Source organism: Leptodactylus fuscus, unplaced genomic scaffold (genome assembly GCF_031893055.1).
Source record: "Leptodactylus fuscus isolate aLepFus1 unplaced genomic scaffold, aLepFus1.hap2 HAP2_SCAFFOLD_378, whole genome shotgun sequence".
NCBI lineage: Eukaryota > Metazoa > Chordata > Amphibia > Anura > Leptodactylidae > Leptodactylus > Leptodactylus fuscus.
Genome location: NW_027440401.1, coordinates 21,070 through 40,668, shown reverse-complemented (window position 1 = coordinate 40,668; position 19,599 = coordinate 21,070). Strand labels below are relative to the sequence as shown.

At 48.7% G+C, this 19,599-nt stretch overlaps 9 non-coding genes across 9 annotated transcripts; all 9 read right to left on the bottom strand.

The window, feature by feature from the left end:
• Nucleotides 1-1,839: 1,839 nt before the first annotated feature.
• Nucleotides 1,840-1,911, bottom strand: TRNAD-GUC (transfer RNA aspartic acid (anticodon GUC)). The gene has a single exon. It is a non-coding gene; the product is annotated as a tRNA-Asp (tRNA).
• Nucleotides 1,912-5,182: 3,271 nt separating this feature from the next.
• TRNAD-GUC (transfer RNA aspartic acid (anticodon GUC)) lies at nucleotides 5,183-5,254 on the bottom strand. Its single transcript has one exon. It is a non-coding gene; the product is annotated as a tRNA-Asp (tRNA).
• A 4,942-nt stretch (nucleotides 5,255-10,196) lies between these two features.
• TRNAD-GUC (transfer RNA aspartic acid (anticodon GUC)) lies at nucleotides 10,197-10,268 on the bottom strand. The gene has a single exon. It is a non-coding gene; the product is annotated as a tRNA-Asp (tRNA).
• A 764-nt stretch (nucleotides 10,269-11,032) lies between these two features.
• On the bottom strand, nucleotides 11,033-11,104 carry TRNAD-GUC (transfer RNA aspartic acid (anticodon GUC)). The gene has a single exon. It is a non-coding gene; the product is annotated as a tRNA-Asp (tRNA).
• A 764-nt stretch (nucleotides 11,105-11,868) lies between these two features.
• On the bottom strand, nucleotides 11,869-11,940 carry TRNAD-GUC (transfer RNA aspartic acid (anticodon GUC)). The gene has a single exon. It is a non-coding gene; the product is annotated as a tRNA-Asp (tRNA).
• A 764-nt stretch (nucleotides 11,941-12,704) lies between these two features.
• Nucleotides 12,705-12,776, bottom strand: TRNAD-GUC (transfer RNA aspartic acid (anticodon GUC)). Its single transcript has one exon. It is a non-coding gene; the product is annotated as a tRNA-Asp (tRNA).
• Nucleotides 12,777-14,377: 1,601 nt separating this feature from the next.
• Nucleotides 14,378-14,449, bottom strand: TRNAD-GUC (transfer RNA aspartic acid (anticodon GUC)). Its single transcript has one exon. It is a non-coding gene; the product is annotated as a tRNA-Asp (tRNA).
• Nucleotides 14,450-15,213: 764 nt separating this feature from the next.
• Nucleotides 15,214-15,285, bottom strand: TRNAD-GUC (transfer RNA aspartic acid (anticodon GUC)). The gene has a single exon. It is a non-coding gene; the product is annotated as a tRNA-Asp (tRNA).
• A 1,600-nt stretch (nucleotides 15,286-16,885) lies between these two features.
• On the bottom strand, nucleotides 16,886-16,957 carry TRNAD-GUC (transfer RNA aspartic acid (anticodon GUC)). Its single transcript has one exon. It is a non-coding gene; the product is annotated as a tRNA-Asp (tRNA).
• Nucleotides 16,958-19,599: the final 2,642 nt, after the last annotated feature.

Below are 19,599 nucleotides of genomic sequence, written 5' to 3'. Positions count from 1 at the left end.
TGTCGAGGTGACATGTGCGAGATGCTAGGAAGCCCGAAATGCTTTTTTGGTGTCAAACAGGAAGCTGTACTGCCATGGATGGGCTAGGTCAAAGTGGCAATGATGAAGAGGATCCTGGGAAAGAGTTCCAGAGAAAGCAAGGCTGAGGAGAGAAAAAGAGGAAGCACTCCCCGTCGGGGAATGGAACCCCGGTCTCCCGCGTGACAGGCGGGGATACTCACCACTATACTAACGAGGAAGAAGGTGACCGCCGCGCCGATTGCGCTCCAGCCGAAGATGAGGTTTCCGCGACCGACCGGAAAGGAATGATCTATTTCATTGCGCCACTGAAATGGAAGGGTGAAGGAAAAAACACACATGTGGCAGCGGTTAATAGCAAATTGCATTGGATTTAGTCATTGACCTTTTTTTCTCAAAAGGAGGCGACATCTGGGAAAAAAAGGTGGCGGCAAAGATACGGCAGTCTTGGGACAGATGGGTCGACTCTTGGGATCTGTAGAAGTTTGGCCGTTTGCACGCCCTGAGACTTTCTGCCAAAAAGAAAAGGAAACTTCTGCAGATGATGGTGGATTCCCGTGCCATCTCATCACACTGGATTGCATGGATTTTTCAAGAAAGACTTCAAGCCTTCCTTTGGCTACTGGATCTTTGGTGACAAGATTGGCGCTTCTACAGATGATATCTTGAGTCATTTGAATGGCGAAGTCCATGGAAAGGAAACTGAAGTTGGACAAAATTAACCTTCTTTTCCCCAAAGGAAAAGTGGGTGTGGCGTGTCATTCCTGGGGACCAAGCTGTGTTTGTAAAGGCGAAATGAAGGGAAAGATAGCCCGGCATTGTCGAGGTGACATGTGCGAGATGCTAGGAAGCCCGAAATGCTTTTTTGGTGTCAAACAGGAAGCTGTACTGCCATGGATGGGCTAGGTCAAAGTGGCAACGATGAAGAGGATCCTGGGAAAGAGGTCCAGAGAAAGCAAGGCTGAGGAGAGAAAAAGAGGAAGCACTCCCCGTCGGGGAATCGAAACCCGGTCTCCCGCGTGACAGGTGGGGATACTCACCACTATACTAACGAGGAAGAAGCTGACTGCCACGCCGATTGCGCTCCAGCCGAAGATGAGGTTTCCGCGACCGACCGGAAAGGAATGATCTATTTCATTGTGCCACTGAAATGGAAGGGTGAAGGAAAAAACACACATGTGGCAGCGGTTAATAGCAAATTGCATTGGATTTAGTCATTGACCTTTTTTTCTCAAAAGGAGGCGACATCTGGGAAAAAAAGGTGGCGGCAAAGATACGGCAGTCTTGGGACAGATGGGTCGACTCTTGGGATCTGTAAAAGTTTCGCCGTTTGCACGCCCTGAGACTTTCTGCCAAAAAGAAAAGGAAACTTCTGCAGATGATGGTGGATTCCCGTGCCATCTCATCACACTGGATTGCATGGATTTTTCAAGAAAGACTTCAAGCCTTCCTTTGGCTACTGGATCTTTGGTGACAAGATTGGCGCTTCTACAGATGATATCTTGAGTCATTTGAATGGCGAAGTCCATGGAAAGGAAACTGAAGTTGGACAAAATTAACCTTGTTTTCCCCAAAGTAAAAGTGGGTGTGGCGTGTCATTCCTGGGGACCAAGCTGTGTTTGGAAGGCGAAATGAAGGGAAAGATAGCCCGGCATTGTCGAGGTGACATGTGCGAGATGCTAGGAAGCCCGAAATGCTTTTTTGGTGTCAAACAGGAAGCTGTACTGCCATGGATGGGCTAGGTCAAAGTGGCAACGATGAAGAGGATCCTGGGAAAGAGTTCCAGAGAAAGCAAGGCTGAGGAGAGAAAAAGAGGAAGCACTCCCCGTCGGGGAATCGAACCCCGGTCTCCCGCGTGACAGGCGGGGATACTCACCACTATACTAACGAGGAAAAAGCTGACCGCCGTGCCGATTGCGCTCCAGCCAAAGATGAGGTTTCCGCGACCGACCGGAAAGGAATGATCTATTTCATTGCGCCACTGAAATGGAAGGGTGAAGGAAAAAACACACATGTGGCAGCGGTTAATAGCAAATTGCATTGGATTTAGTCATTGACCTTTTTTTCTCAAAAGGAGGCGACATCTGGGAAAAAAAGGTGGCGGCAAAGATACAGCAGTCTTGGGACAGATGGGTCGACTCTTGGGATCTGTAAAAGTTTGGCCGTTTGCACGCCCTGAGACTTTCTGCCAAAAAGAAAAGGAAACTTCTGCAGATGATGGTGGATTCCCGTGCCATCTCATCACACTGGATTGCATGGATTTTTCAAGAAAGACTTCAAGCCTTCCTTTGGCTACTGGATCTTTGGTGACAAGATTGGCGCTTCTACAGATGATATCTTGAGTCATTTGAATGGCGAAGTCCATGGAAAGGAAACTGAAGTTGGACAAAATTAACCTTCTTTTCCCCAAAGGAAAAGTGGGTGTGGCGTGTCATTCCTGGGGACCAAGCTGTGTTTGGAAGGCGAAATGAAGGGAAAGATAGCCCGGCATTGTCGAGGTGACATGTGCGAGATGCTAGGAAGCCCGAAATGCTTTTTTGGTGTCAAACAGGAAGCTGTACTGCCATGGATGGGCTAGGTCAAAGTGGCAACGATGAAGAGGATCCTGGGAAAGAGTTCCAGAGAAAGCAAGGCTGAGGAGAGAAAAAGAGAAAGCACTGCCCGTTGGGGGAATCGAACCCCGGTCTCCCGCGTGACAGGCGGGGATACTCACCACTATACTAATGAGGAAGAAGATGACTACTGTGCCGATTGTGCTCCAGCCGAAGATGAGGTTTCCGCGACCGACCGGAAAGGAATGATCTATTTCATTGCGCCCCTGAAATGGAAGGGTGAAGGAAAAAACACACATGTGGCAGCGGTTAATAGCAAATTGCATTGGATTTAGTCATTGACCTTTTTTTCTCAAAAGGAGGTGACATCTGGGAAAAAAAGGTGGCGGCAAAGATACGGCAGTCTTGGGACAGATGGGTCGACTCTTGGGATCTGTAGAAGTTTGGCCGTTTGCACGCCCTGAGACTTTCTGCCAAAAAGAAAAGGAAACTTCTGCAGATGATGGTGGATTCCCGTGCCATCTCATCACACTGGATTGCATGGATTTTTCAAGAAAGACTTCAAGCCTTCCTTTGGCTACTGGATCTTTGGTGACAAGATGGCGCTTCTACAGATGATATCTTGAGTCATTTGAATGGCGAAGTCCATGGAAAGGAAACTGAAGTTGGACAAAATTAACCTTCTTTTCCCCAAAGGAAAAGTGGGTGTGGCGTGTCATTCCTGGGGACCAAGCTGTGTTTGGAAGGCGAAATGAAGGGAAAGATAGCCCGGCATTGTCGAGGTGACATGTGCGAGATGCTAGGAAGCCCGAAATGCTTTTTTGGTGTCAAACAGGAAGCTGTACTGCCATGGATGGGCTAGGTCAAAGTGGCAACGATGAAGAGGATCCTGGGAAAGAGTTCCAGAGAAAGCAAGGCTGAGGAGAGAAAAAGAGGAAGCACTCCCCGTCGGGGAATCGAACCCCGGTCTCCCGCGTGACAGGCGGGGATACTCACCACTATACTAATGAGGAAGAAGGTGACTGCCGCGCCGATTGCGCTCCAGCCGAAGATGAGGTTTCCGCGACCGACCGGAAGGGAATGATCTATTTCATTGCGCCACTGAAATGGAAGGGTGAAGGAAAAAACACACATGTGGCAGCGGTTAATAGCAAATTGCATTGGATTTAGTCATTGACCTTTTTTTCTCAAAAGGAGGCGACATCTGGGAAAAAAAGGTGGCGGCAAAGATACGGCAGTCTTGGGACAGATGGGTCGACTCTTGGGATCTGTAGAAGTTTGGCCGTTTGCACGCCCTGAGACTTTCTGCCAAAAAGAAAAGGAAACTTCTGCAGATGATGGTGGATTCCCGTGCCATCTCATCACACTGGATTGCATGGATTTTTCAAGAAAGACTTCAAGCCTTCCTTTGGCTACTGGATCTTTGGTGACAAGATTGGCGCTTCTACAGATGATATCTTGAGTCATTTGAATGGCGAAGTCCATGGAAAGGAAACTGAAGTTGGACAAAATTAACCTTCTTTTCCCCAAAGGAAAAGTGGGTGTGGCGTGTCATTCCTGGGGACCAAGCTGTGTTTGGAAGGCGAAATGAAGGGAAAGATAGCCCGGCATTGTCGAGGTGACATGTGCGAGATGCTAGGAAGCCCGAAATGCTTTTTTGGTGTCAAACAGGAAGCTGTACTGCCATGGATGGGCTAGGTCAAAGTGGCAACGATGAAGAGGATCCTGGGAAAGAGTTCCAGAGAAAGCAAGGCTGAGGAGAGAAAAAGAGGAAGCACTCCCCGCCGGGGAATTGAAACCCGGTCTCCCGCGTGACAGGTGGGGATACTCACCACTATACTAACGAGGAAGAAGCTGACTGCTACGCCGATTGCGTTCCAGCCGAAGATGAGGTTTCCGCGACCGACCGGAAAGGAATGATCTATTTCATTGCGCCACTGAAATGGAAGGGTGAAGGAAAAAACACACATGTGGCAGCGGTTAATAGCAAATTGCATTGGATTTAGTCATTGACCTTTTTTTCTCAAAAGGAGGCGACATCTGGGAAAAAAAGGTGGCGGCAAAGATACGGCAGTCTTGGGACAGATGGGTCGACTCTTGGGATCTGTAAAAGTTTGGCCGTTTGCACGCCCTGAGACTTTCTGCCAAAAAGAAAAGGAAACTTCTGCAGATGATGGTGGATTCCCGTGCCATCTCATCACACTGGATTGCATGGATTTTTCAAGAAAGACTTCAAGCCTTCCTTTGGTACTGGATCTTTGGTGACAAGATTGGCGCTTCTACAGATGATATCTTGAGTCATTTGAATGGCGAAGTCCATGGAAAGGAAACTGAAGTTGGACAAAATTAACCTTCTTTTCCCCAAAGGAAAAGTGGGTATGGCGTGTCATTCCTGGGGACCAAGCTGTGTTTGGAAGGCGAAATGAAGGGAAAGATAGCCCGGCATTGTCGAGGTGACATGTGCGAGATGCTAGGAAGCCCGAAATGCTTTTTTGGTGTCAAACAGGAAGTTGTACTGCCATGGATGGGCGAGGTCAAAGTGGCAACGATGAAGAGGATCCTGGGAAAGAGTTCCAGAGAAAGCAAGGCTGAGGAGAGAAAAAGAGGAAGCACTCCCCGTCGGGGAATCGAACCCCGGTCTCCCGCGTGACAGGCGGGGATACTCACCACTATACTAACGAGGAAGATGCTGACCACCGCACCGATTGCGCTCCAGCCGAAGATGAGGTTTCCGCGACCGACCGGAAAGGAATGATCTATTTCATTGCGCCACTGAAATGGAAGGGTGAAGGAAAAAACACACATGTGGCAGCGGTTAATAGCAAATTGCATTGGATTTAGTCATTGACCTTTTTTTCTCAAAAGGAGGCGACATCTGGGAAAAAAAGGTGGCGGCAAAGATACGGCAGTCTTGGGACAGATGGGTCGACTCTTGGGATCTGTAGAGGTTTGGCCGTTTGCACGCCCTGAGACTTTCTGCCAAAAAGAAAAGGAAACTTCTGCAGATGATGGTGGATTCCCGTGCCATCTCATCACACTGGATTGCATGGATTTTTCAAGAAAGACTTCAAGCCTTCCTTTGGCTACTGGATCTTTGGTGACAAGATTGGCGCTTCTACAGATGATATCTTGAGTCATTTGAATGGCGAAGTCCATGGAAAGGAAACTGAAGTTGGACAAAATTAACCTTCTTTTCCCCAAAGGAAAAGTGGGTGTGGCGTGTCATTCCTGGGGACCAAGCTGTGTTTGGAAGGCGAAATGAAGGGAAAGATAGCCCGGCATTGTCGAGGTGACATGTGCGAGACGCTAGGAAGCCCGAAATGCTTTTTTGGTGTCAAACAGGAAGCTGTACTGCCATGGATAGGCTAGGTCAGAGTGGCAACGATGAAGAGGATCCTGGGAAAGAGTTCCAGAGAAAGCAAGGCTGAGGAGAGAAAAAGTGGAAGCACTCCCCGTCGGAGAATCGAACCCCGGTCTCCCGCGTGACAGGCGGGGATACTCACCACTATACTAACGAGGAAGAAGGTGACCGCCGCGGCGATTGCGCTCCAGCCGAAGATGAGGTTTCCGCGACCGACCGGAAAGGAATGATCTATTTCATTGCGCCACTGAAATGGAAGGGTGAAGGAAAAAACACATGTGGCAGCGGTTAATACTAAATTGCATGGGATTTAGTCATTGACCTTTTTTTCTCAAAAGGAGGCGACATCTGGGAAAAAAAGGTGGCGGCAAAGATACGGCAGTCTTGGGACAGATGGGTCGACTCTTGGGACCTGTAGAAGTTTTGCCGTTTGCACGCCCTGAGACTTTCTGCCAAAAAGAAAAGGAAACTTCTGCAGATGATGGTGGATTCCCGTGCCATCTCATCACACTGGATTGCATGGATTTTTCAAGAAAGACTTCAAGCCTTCCTTTGGCTACTGGATCTTTGGTGACAAGATTGGCGCTTCTACAGATGATATCTTGAGTCATTTGAATGGCGAAGTCCATGGAAAGGAAACTGAAGTTGGACAAAATTAAACTTCTTTTCCCCAAAGGAAAAGTGGGTGTGGCGTGTCATTCCTGGGGACCAAGCTGTGTTTGGAAGGCGAAATGAAGGGAAAGATAGCCCGGCATTGTCGAGGTGACATGTGCGAGATGCTATGAAGCCCGAAATGCTTTTTTGGTGTCAAACAGGAAGCTGTACTGCCATGGATGGGCTAGGTCAAAGTGGCAACGATGAAGAGGATCCTGGGAAAGAGTTCCAGAGAAAGCAAGGCTGAGGAGAGAAAAAGAGGAAGCACTCCCCGTCGGGGAATCGAACCCCAGTCTCCCGCGTGACAGGCGGGGATACTCTCCACTATACTAACGAGGAAGAAGCTGACCACCGCGCCGATTGCGCTCCAGCCGAAGATGAGGTTTCCGCGACCGACCGGAAAGGAATGATCTATTTCATTGCGCCACTGAAATGGAAGGGTGAAGGAAAAAAACACATGTGGCAGCGGTTAATAGCAAATTGCATTGGATTTAGTCATTGACCTTTTTTTCTCAAAAGGAGGCGACATCTGGGAAAAAAAGGTGGCGGCAAAGATACGATAGTCTTGGGACAGATGGGTCGACTCTTGGGATCTGTAGAAGTTTGGCCGTTTGCACGCCCTGAGACTTTCTGCCAAAAAGAAAAGGAAACTTCTGCAGATGATGGTGGATTCCCGTGCCATCTCATCACACTGGATTGCATGGATTTTTCAAGAAAGACTTCAAGCCTTCCTTTGGCTACTGGATCTTTGGTGACAAGATTGGCGCTTCTTCAGATGATATCTTGAGTCATTTGAATGGCGAAGTCCATGGAAAGGAAACTGAAGTTGGACAAAATTAACCTTCTTTTCCCCAAAGGAAAAGTGGGTGTGGCGTGTCATTCCTGGGGACCAAGCTGTGTTTGGAAGGCGAAATGAAGGGAAAGATAGCCCGGCATTGTCGAGGTGACATGTGCGAGATGCTAGGAAGCCCGAAATGCTTTTTTGGTGTCAAACAGGAAGCTGTACTGCCATGGATGGGCTAGGTCAAAGTGGCAACGATGAAGAGGATCCTGGGAAAGAGTTCCAGAGAAAGCAAGGCTGAGGAGAGAAAAAGAGAAAGCACTCCCCGTTGGGGGAATCGAACCCCGGTCTCCCGCGTGACAGGCGGGGATACTCACCACTATACTAATGAGGAAGAAGATGACTGCTGTGCCGATTGTGCTCCAGTCGAAGATGAGGTTTCCGCGACCGACCGGAAAGGAATGATCTATTTCATTGCGCCACTGAAATGGAAGGGTGAAGGAAAAAACACACATGTGGCAGCGGTTAATAGCAAATTGCATTGGATTTAGTCATTGACCTTTTTTTCTCAAAAGGAGGTGACATCTGGGAAAAAAAGGTGGCGGCAAAGATACGGCAGTCTTGGGACAGATGGGTCGACTCTTGGGATCTGTAGAAGTTTGGCCGTTTGCACGCCCTGAGACTTTCTGCCAAAAAGAAAAGGAAACTTCTGCAGATGATGGTGGATTCCCGTGCCATCTCATCACACTGGATTGCATGGATTTTTCAAGAAAGACTTCAAGCCTTCCTTTGGCTACTGGATCTTTGGTGACAAGATTGGCGCTTCTACAGATGATATCTTGAGTCATTTGAATGGCGAAGTCCATGGAAAGGAAACTGAAGTTGGACAAAATTAACCTTCTTTTCCCCAAAGGAAAAGTGGGTGTGGCGTGTCATTCCTGGGGACCAAGCTGTGTTTGGAAGGCGAAATGAAGGGAAAGATAGCCCGGCATTGTCGAGGTGACATGTGCGAGATGCTAGGAAGCCCGAAATGCTTTTTTGGTGTCAAACAGGAAGCTGTACTGCCATGGATAGGCTAGGTCAGAGTGGCAACGATGAAGAGGATCCTGGGAAAGAGTTCCAGAGAAAGCAAGGCTGAGGAGAGAAAAAGAGGAAGCACTCCCCGTCGGGGAATCAAACCCCGGTCTCCCGCGTGACAGGCGGGGATACTCACCACTATACTAACGAGGAAGAAGGTGACCGCCACGCCGATTGCGCTCCAGCCGAAGATGAGGTTTCCGCGACCGACCGGAAAGGAATGATCTATTTCATTGCGCCACTGAAATGGAAGGGTGAAGGAAAAAACACACATGTGGCAGCGGTTAATAGCAAATTGCATTGGATTTAGTCATTGACCTTTTTTTCTCAAAAGGAGGCGACATCTGGGAAAAAAAGGTGGCGGCAAAGATACGGCAGTCTTGGGACAGATGGGTCGACTCTTGGGATCTGTAGAAGTTTGGCCGTTTGCACGCCCTGAGACTTTCTGCCAAAAAGAAAAGGAAACTTCTGCAGATGATGGTGGATTCCCGTGCCATCTCATCACACTGGATTGCATGGATTTTTCAAGAAAGACTTCAAGCCTTCCTTTGGCTACTGGATCTTTGGTGACAAGATTGGCGCTTCTACAGATGATATCTTGAGTCATTTGAATGGCGAAGTCCATGGAAAGGAAACTGAAGTTGGACAAAATTAACCTTCTTTTCCCCAAAGGAAAAGTGGGTGTGGCGTGTCATTCCTGGGGACCAAGCTGTGTTTGGAAGGCGAAATGAAGGGAAAGATAGCCCGGCATTGTCGAGGTGACATGTGCGAGATGCTAGGAAGCCCGAAATGCTTTTTTGGTGTCAAACAGGAAGCTGTACTGCCATGGATGGGCTAGGTCAAAGTGGCAACGATGAAGAGGATCCTGGGAAAGAGTTCCAGAGAAAGCAAGGCTGAGGAGAGAAAAAGAGGAAGCACTCCCCGTCGGGGAATCAAACCCCGGTCTCCCGCGTGACAGGCGGGGATACTCACCACTATACTAACGAGGAAGAAGGTGACCGCCGCGCCGATTGCGCTCCAGCCGAAGATGAGGTTTCCGCGACCGACCGGAAAGGAATGATCTATTTCATTGCGCCACTGAAATGGAAGGGTGAAGGAAAAAACACACATGTGGCAGCGGTTAATAGCAAATTGCATTGGATTTAGTCATTGACCTTTTTTTCTCAAAAGGAGGCGACATCTGGGAAAAAAAGGTGGCGGCAAAGATACGGCAGTCTTGGGACAGATGGGTCGACTCTTGGGATCTGTAGAAGTTTGGCCGTTTGCACGCCCTGAGACTTTCTGCCAAAAAGAAAAGGAAACTTCTGCAGATGATGGTGGATTCCCGTGCCATCTCATCACACTGGATTGCATGGATTTTTCAAGAAAGACTTAAAGCCTTCCTTTGGCTACTGGATCTTTGGTGACAAGATTGGCGCTTCTACAGATGATATCTTAAGTCATTTGAATGGCGAAGTCCATGGAAAGGAAACTGAAGTTGGACAAAATTAACCTTCTTTTCCCCAAAGGAAAAGTGGGTGTGGCGTGTCATTCCTAGGGACCAAGCTGTGTTTGGAAGGCGAAATGAAGGGAAAGATAGCCCGGCATTGTCGAGGTGACATGTGCGAGATGCTAGGAAGCCCGAAATGCTTTTTTGGTGTCAAACAGGAAGCTGTACTGCCATGGATGGGCTAGGTCAAAGTGGCAACGATGAAGAGGATCCTGGGAAAGAGTTCCAGAGAAAGCAAGGCTGAGGAGAGAAAAAGAGGTAGCACTCCCCGTCGGGGAATCGAACCCCGGTCTCCCGCGTGACAGGCGGGGATACTCACCACTATACTAACGAGGAAGAAGGTGACCGCCGCGCCGATTGCGCTCCAGCCGAAGATGAGGTTTCCGTGACCGACCGGAAAGGAATGATCTATTTCATTGCGCCACTGAAATGGAAGGGTGAAGGAAAAAACACACATGTGGCAGCGGTTAATAGCAAATTGCATTGGATTTAGTCATTGACCTTTTTTTCTCAAAAGGAGGCGACATCTGGGAAAAAAAGGTGGCGGCAAAGATACGGCAGTCTTGGGACAGATGGGTCGACTCTTGGGATCTGTAGAAGTTTGGCCGTTTGCACGCCCTGAGACTTTCTGCCAAAAAGAAAAGGAAACTTCTGCAGATGATGGTGGATTCCCGTGCCATCTCATCACACTGGATTGCATGGATTTTTCAAGAAAGACTTCAAGCCTTCCTTTGGCTACTGGATCTTTGGTGACAAGATTGGCGCTTCTACAGATGATATCTTGAGTCATTTGAATGGCGAAGTCCATGGAAAGGAAACTGAAGTTGGACAAAATTAACCTTCTTTTCCCCAAAGGAAAAGTGGGTGTGGCGTGTCATTCCTGGGGACCAAGCTGTGTTTGGAAGGCGAAATGAAGGGAAAGATAGCCCGGCATTGTCGAGGTGACATGTGCGAGATGCTAGGAAGCCCGAAATGCTTTTTTGGTGTCAAACAGGAAGCTGTACTGCCATGGATGGGCTAGGTCAAAGTGGCAACGATGAAGAGGATCCTGGGAAAGAGTTCCAGAGAAAGCAAGGCTGAGGAGAGAAAAAGAGGAAGCACTCCCCGTCGGGGAATCGAACCCCGGTCTCCCGCGTGACAGGCGGGGATACTCACCACTATACTAACGAGGAAGAAGGTGACTGCCGCGTCGATTGCGCTCCAGCCGAAGATGAGGTTTCCGCGACCGACCGGAAAGGAATGATCTATTTCATTGCGCCACTGAAATGGAAGGGTGAAGGAAAAAACACACATGTGGCAGCGGTTAATAGCAAATTGCATTGGATTTAGTCATTGACCTTTTTTTCTCAAAAGGAGGCGACATCTGGGAAAAAAAGGTGGCGGCAAAGATACGGCAGTCTTGGGACAGATGGGTCGACTCTTGGGATCTGTAGAAGTTTGGCCGTTTGCACGCCCTGAGACTTTCTGCCAAAAAGAAAAGGAAACTTCTGCAGATGATGGTGGATTCCCGTGCCATCTCATCACACTGGATTGCATGGATTTTTCAAGAAAGACTTAAAGCCTTCCTTTGGCTACTGGATCTTTGGTGACAAGATTGGCGCTTTTACAGATGATATCTTAAGTCATTTGAATGGCGTAGTCCATGGAAAGGAAACTGAAGTTGGACAAAATTAACCTTCTTTTCCCCAAAGGAAAAGTGGGTGTGGCGTGTCATTCCTGGGGACCAAGCTGTATTTGGAAGGCGAAATGAAGGGAAAGATAGCCCGGCATTGTCGAGGTGACATGTGCGAGATGCTGGGAAGCCCGAAATGCTTTTTTGGTGTCAAACAGGAAGCTGTACTGCCATGGATGGGCTAGGTCAAAGTGGCAACGATGAAGAGGATCCTGGGAAAGAGTTGCAGAGAAAGCAAGGCTGAGGAGAGAAAAAGAGGAAGCACTCCCCGTCGGGGAATCGAACCCCGGTCTCCCGCGTGACAGGCGGGGATACTCACCACTATACTAACGAGGAAGAAGCTGACGGCCGCGCCGATTGCGCTCCAGCCGAAGATGAGGTTTCCGCGACCGACCGGAAAGGAATGATCTATTTCATTGCGCCACTGAAATGGAAGGGTGAAGGAAAAAACACACATGTGGCAGCGGTTAATAGCAAATTGCATTGGATTTAGTCATTGACCTTTTTTTCTCAAAAGGAGGCGACATCTGGGAAAAAAAGGTGGCGGCAAAGATACGGCAGTCTTGGGACAGATGGGTCGACTCTTGGGATCTGTAGAAGTTTGGCCGTTTGCACGCCCTGAGACTTTCTGCCAAAAAGAAAAGGAAACTTCTGCAGATGATGGTGGATTCCCGTGCCATCTCATCACACTGGATTGCATGGATTTTTCAAGAAAGACTTAAAGCCTTCCTTTGGCTACTGGATCTTTGGTGACAAGATTGGCGCTTTTACAGATGATATCTTAAGTCATTTGAATGGCGTAGTCCATGGAAAGGAAACTGAAGTTGGACAAAATTAACCTTCTTTTCCCCAAAGGAAAAGTGGGTGTGGCGTGTCATTCCTAGGGAACAAGCTGTGTTTGGAAGGCGAAATGAAGGGAAAGATAGCCCGGCATTGTCGAGGTGACATGTGCGAGATGCTGGGAAGCCCGAAATGCTTTTTTGGTGTCAAACAGGAAGCTGTACTGCCATGGATAGGCTAGGTCAGAGTGGCAACGATGAAGAGGATCCTGGGAAAGAGTTCCAGAGAAAGCAAGGCTGAGGAGAGAAAAAGAGGAAGCACTCCCCGTCGGGGAATCGAACCCCGGTCTCCCGCGTGACAGGCGGGGATACTCACCACTATACTAACGAGGAAGAAGCTGACCGCCGCGCCGATTGCGCTCCAGCCGAAGATGAGGTTTCCGCGACCGACCGGAAAGGAATGATCTATTTCATTGCGCCACTGAAATGGAAGGGTGAAGGAAAAAACACACATGTGGCAGCGGTTAATAGCAAATTGCATTGGATTTAGTCATTGACCTTTTTTTCTCAAAAGGAGGCGACATCTGGGAAAAAAAGGTGGCGGCAAAGATACGGCAGTCTTGGGACAGATGGGTCGACTCTTGGGATCTGTAGAAGTTTGGCCGTTTGCACGCCCTGAGACTTTCTGCCAAAAAGAAAAGGAAACTTCTGCAGATGATGGTGGATTCCCGTGCCATCTCATCACACTGGATTGCATGGATTTTTCAAGAAAGACTTCAAGCCTTCCTTTGGCTACTGGATCTTTGGTGACAAGATTGGCGCTTCTACAGATGATATCTTGAGTCATTTGAATGGCGAAGTCCATGGAAAGGAAACTGAAGTTGGACAAAATTAACCTTCTTTTCCCCAAAGGAAAAGTGGGTGTGGCGTGTCATTCCTGGGGACCAAGCTGTGTTTGGAAGGCGAAATGAAGGGAAAGATAGCCCGGCATTGTCGAGGTGACATGTGCGAGATGCTAGGAAGCCCGAAATGCTTTTTTGGTGTCAAACAGGAAGCTGTACTGCCATGGATGGGCTAGGTCAAAGTGGCAACGATGAAGAGGATCCTGGGAAAGAGTTACAGAGAAAGCAAGGCTGAGGAGAGAAAAAGAGAAAGCACTCCCCGTTGGGGGAATCGAACCCCGGTCTCCCGCGTGACAGGCGGGGATACTCACCACTATACTAATGAGGAAGAAGATGACTGCTGTGCCGATTGTGCTCCAGCCGAAGATGAGGTTTCCGCGACCGACCGGAAAGGAATGATCTATTTCATTGCGCCACTGAAATGGAAGGGTGAAGGAAAAAACACACATGTGGCAGCGGTTAATAGCAAATTGCATTGGATTTAGTCATTGACCTTTTTTTCTCAAAAGGAGGTGACATCTGGGAAAAAAAGGTGGCGGCAAAGATACGGCAGTCTTGGGACAGATGGGTCGACTCTTGGGATCTGTAGAAGTTTGGCCGTTTGCACGCCCTGAGACTTTCTGCCAAAAAGAAAAGGAAACTTCTGCAGATGATGGTGGATTCCCGTGCCATCTCATCACACTGGATTGCATGGATTTTTCAAGAAAGACTTCAAGCCTTCCTTTGGCTACTGGATCTTTGGTGACAAGATTGGCGCTTCTACAGATGATATCTTGAGTCATTTGAATGGCGAAGTCCATGGAAAGGAAACTGAAGTTGGACAAAATTAACCTTCTTTTCCCCAAAGGAAAAGTGGGTGTGGCGTGTCATTCCTGGGGACCAAGCTGTGTTTGGAAGGCGAAATGAAGGTAAAGATAGCCCGGCATTGTCGAGGTGACATGTGCGAGATGCTAGGAAGCCCGAAATGCTTTTTTGGTGTCAAACAGGAAGCTGTACTGCCATGGATAGGCTAGGTCAAAGTGGCAACGATGAAGAGGATCCTGGGAAAGAGTTCCAGAGAAAGCAAGGCTGAGGAGAGAAAAAGAGGAAGCACTCCCCGTCGGGGAATCGAACCCCGGTCTCCCGCGTGACAGGCGGGGATACTCACCACTATACTAACGAGGAAGAAGGTGACCGCCGCGCCGATTGCGCTCCAGCCGAAGATGAGGTTTCCGTGACCGACCGGAAAGGAATGATCTATTTCATTGCGCCACTGAAATGGAAGGGTGAAGGAAAAAACACACATGTGGCAGCGGTTAATAGCAAATTGCATTGGATTTAGTCATTGACCTTTTTTTCTCAAAAGGAGGCGACATCTGGGAAAAAAAGGTGGCGGCAAAGATACGGCAGTCTTGGGACAGATGGGTCGACTCTTGGGATCTGTAGAAGTTTGGCCGTTTGCACGCCCTGAGACTTTCTGCCAAAAAGAAAAGGAAACTTCTGCAGATGATGGTGGATTCCCGTGCCATCTCATCACACTGGATTGCATGGATTTTTCAAGAAAGACTTCAAGCCTTCCTTTGGCTACTGGATCTTTGGTGACAAGATTGGCGCTTCTACAGATGATATCTTGAGTCATTTGAATGGCGAAGTCCATGGAAAGGAAACTGAAGTTGCACAAAATTAACCTTCTTTTCCCCAAAGGAAAAGTGGGTGTGGCGTGTCATTCCTGGGGACCAAGCTGTGTTTGGAAGGCGAAATGAAGGGAAAGATAGCCCGGCATTGTCGAGGTGACATGTGCGAGATGCTAGGAAGCCCGAAATGCTTTTTTGGTGTCAAACAGGAAGCTGTACTGCCATGGATAGGCTAGGTCAGAGTGGCAACGATGAAGAGGATCCTGGGAAAGAGTTCCAGAGAAAGCAAGGCTGAGGAGAGAAAAAGAGGAAGCACTCCCCGTCGGGGAATCGAACCCCGGTCTCCCGCGTGACAGGCGGGGATACTCACCACTATACTAACGAGGAAGAAGGTGACCGCCGCGCCGATTGCGCTCCAGCCGAAGATGAGGTTTCCGCGACCGACCGGAAAGGAATGATCTATTTCATTGCGCCACTGAAATGGAAGGGTGAAGGAAAAAACACACATGTGGCAGCGGTTAATAGCAAATTGCATTGGATTTAGTCATTGACCTTTTTTTCTCAAAAGGAGGCGACATCTGGGAAAAAAAGGTGGCGGCAAAGATACGGCAGTCTTGGGACAGATGGGTCGACTCTTGGGATCTGTAGAAGTTTGGCCGTTTGCACGCCCTGAGACTTTCTGCCAAAAAGAAAAGGAAACTTCTGCAGATGATGGTGGATTCCCGTGCCATCTCATCACACTGGATTGCATGGATTTTTCAAGAAAGACTTCAAGCCTTCCTTTGGCTACTGGATCTTTGGTGACAAGATTGGCGCTTCTACAGATGATATCTTGAGTCATTTGAATGTCGAAGTCCATGGAAAGGAAACTGAAGTTGGACAAAATTAACCTTCTTTTCCCCAAAGGAAAAGTGGGTGTGGCGTGTCATTCCTGGGGACCAAGCTGTGTTTGGAAGGCGAAATGAAGGGAAAGATAGCCCGGCATTGTCGAGGTGACATGTGCGAGATGCTAGGAAGCCCGAAATGCTTTTTTGGTGTCAAACAGGAAGCTGTACTGCCATGGATGGGCTAGGTCAAAGTGGCAACGATGAAGAGGATCCTGGGAAAGAGTTCCAGAGAAAGGAAGGCTGAGGAGAGAAAAAGAGGAAGCACTCCCCGTCGGGGAATCGAACCCCGGTCTCCCGCGTGACAGGCAGGGATACTCACCACTATACTAACGAGGAAGAAGGTAACCGCCGCGCCGATTGCGCTCCAGCCGAAGATGAGGTTTCCGCGACCGACCGGAAAGGAATGATCTATTTCATTGCGCCACTGAAATGGAAGGGTGAAGGAAAAAACACACATGTGGCAGCGGTTAATAGCAAATTGCATTGGATTTAGTCATTGACCTTTTTTTCTCAAAAGGAGGCGACATCTGGGAAAAAAAGGTGGCGGCAAAGATACGGCAGTCTTGGGACAGATGGGTCGACTCTTGGGATCTGTAGAAGTTTGGCCGTTTGCACGCCCTGAGACTTTCTGCCAAAAAGAAAAGGAAACTTCTGCAGATGATGGTGGATTCCCGTGCCATCTCATCACACTGGATTGCATGGATTTTTCAAGAAAGACTTCAAGCCTTCCTTTGGCTACTGGATCTTTGGTGACAAGATTGGCGCTTCTACAGATGATATCTTGAGTCATTTGAATGGCGAAGTCCATGGAAAGGAAACTGAAGTTGGACAAAATTAACCTTCTTTTCCCCAAAGGAAAAGTGGGTGTGGCGTGTCATTCCTGGGGACCAAGCTGTGTTTGGAAGGCGAAATGAAGGGAAAGATAGCCCGGCATTGTCGAGGTGACATGTGCGAGATGCTAGGAAGCCCGAAATGCTTTTTTGGTGTCAAACAGGAAGCTGTACTGCCATGGATGGGCTAGGTCAAAGTGGCAACGATGAAGAGGATCCTGGGAAAGAGTTCCAGAGAAAGCAAGGCTGAGGAGAGAAAAAGAGGAAGCACTCCCCGTCGGGGAATCGAACCCCGGTCTCCCGCGTGACAGGCGGGGATACTCACCACTATACTAACGAGGAAGAAGGTGACCGCCGCGCCGATTGCGCTCCAGCCGAAGATGAGGTTTCCGCGACCGACCGGAAAGGAATGATCTATTTCATTGCGCCACTGAAATGGAAGGGTGAAGGAAAAAACACACATGTGGCAGCGGTTAATAGCAAATTGCATTGGATTTAGTCATTGACCTTTTTTTCTCAAAAGGAGGCGACATCTGGGAAAAAAAGGTGGCGGCAAAGATACGGCAGTCTTGGGACAGATGGGTCGACTCTTGGGATCTGTAGAAGTTTGGCCGTTTGCACGCCCTGAGACTTTCTGCCAAAAAGAAAAGGAAACTTCTGCAGATGATGGTGGATTCCCGTGCCATCTCATCACACTGGATTGCATGGATTTTTCAAGAAAGACTTCAAGCCTTCCTTTGGCTACTGGATCTTTGGTGACAAGATTGGCGCTTCTACAGATGATATCTTGAGTCATTTGAATGGCGAAGTCCATGGAAAGGAAACTGAAGTTGGACAAAATTAACCTTCTTTTCCCCAAAGGAAAAGTGGGTGTGGCGTGTCATTCCTGGGGACCAAGCTGTGTTTGGAAGGCGAAATGAAGGGAAAGATAGCCCGGCATTGTCGAGGTGACATGTGCGAGATGCTAGGAAGCCCGAAATGCTTTTTTGGTGTCAAACAGGAAGCTGTACTGCCATGGATGGGCTAGGTCAAAGTGGCAACGATGAAGAGGATCCTGGGAAAGAGTTCCAGAGAAAGGAAGGCTGAGGAGAGAAAAAGAGGAAGCACTCCCCGTCGGGGAATCGAACCCCGGTCTCCCGCGTGACAGGCAGGGATACTCACCACTATACTAACGAGGAAGAAGGTAACCGCCGCGCCGATTGCGCTCCAGCCGAAGATGAGGTTTCCGCGACCGACCGGAAAGGAATGATCTATTTCATTGCGCCACTGAAATGGAAGGGTGAAGGAAAAAACACACATGTGGCAGCGGTTAATAGCAAATTGCATTGGATTTAGTCATTGACCTTTTTTTCTCAAAAGGAGGCGACATCTGGGAAAAAAAGGTGGCGGCAAAGATACGGCAGTCTTGGGACAGATGGGTCGACTCTTGGGATCTGTAGAAGTTTGGCCGTTTGCACGCCCTGAGACTTTCTGCCAAAAAGAAAAGGAAACTTCTGCAGATGATGGTGGATTCCCGTGCCATCTCATCACACTGGATTGCATGGATTTTTCAAGAAAGACTTCAAGCCTTCCTTTGGCTACTGGATCTTTGGTGACAAGATTGGCGCTTCTACAGATGATATCTTGAGTCATTTGAATGGCGAAGTCCATGGAAAGGAAACTGAAGTTGGACAAAATTAACCTTCTTTTCCCCAAAGGAAAAGTGGGTGTGGCGTGTCATTCCTGGGGACCAAGCTGTGTTTGGAAGGCGAAATGAAGGGAAAGATAGCCCGGCATTGTCGAGGTGGCATGTGCGAGATGCTAGGAAGCCCGAAATGCTTTTTTGGTGTCAAACAGGAAGCTGTACTGCCATGGATGGGCTAGGTCAAAGTGGCAACGATGAAGAGGATCCTGGGAAAGAGTTCCAGAGAAAGCAAGGCTGAGGAGAGAAAAAGAGGAAGCACTCCCCGTCGGGGAATCAAACCCCGGTCTCCCGCGTGACAGGCGGGGATACTCACCACTATACTAACGAGGAAGAAGGTGACCGCCGCGCCGATTGCGCTCCAGCCGAAGATGAGGTTTCCGCGACCGACGGGAAAGGAATGATCTATTTCATTGCGCCACTGAAATGGAAGGGTGAAGGAAAAAACACACATGTGGCAGCGGTTAATAGCAAATTGCATTGGATTTAGTCATTGACCTTTTTTTCTCAAAAGGAGGCGACATCTGGGAAAAAAAGGTGGCGGCAAAGATACGGCAGTCTTGGGACAGATGGGTCGACTCTTGGGATCTGTAGAAGTTTGGCCGTTTGCACGCCCTGAGACTTTCTGCCAAAAAGAAAAGGAAACTTCTGCAGATGATGGTGGATTCCCGTGCCATCTCATCACTCTGGATTGCATGGAGTTTTCAAGAAAGACTTCAAGCCTTCCTTTGGCTACTGGATCTTTGGTGACAAGATTGGCGCTTCTACAGATGATATCTTGAGTTATTTGAATGGCGAAGTCCATGGAAAGGAAACTGAAGTTGGACAAAATTAACCTTCTTTTCCCCAAAGGAAAAGTGGGTGTGGCGTGTCATTCCTGGGGACCAAGCTGTGTTTGGAAGGCGAAATGAAGGTAAAGATAGCCCGGCATTGTCGAGGTGACATGTGCGAGATGCTAGGAAGCCCGAAATGCTTTTTTGGTGTCAAACAGGAAGCTGTACTGCCATGGATGGGCTAGGTCAAAGTGGCAACGATGAAGAGGATCCTGGGAAAGAGTTCCAGAGAAAGCAAGGCTGAGGAGAGAAAAAGAGGAAGCACTCCCCGTCGGGGAATCGAACCCCGGTCTCCCGCGTGACAGGCGGGGATACTCACCACTATACTAACAAGGAAGAAGGTGACCGCCGCACCGATTGCGCTCCAGCCGAAGATGAGGTTTCCGCGACCGACCGGAAAGGAATGATCTATTTCATTGCGCCACTGAAATGGAAGGGTGAAGGAAAAAACACACATGTGGCAGCGGTTA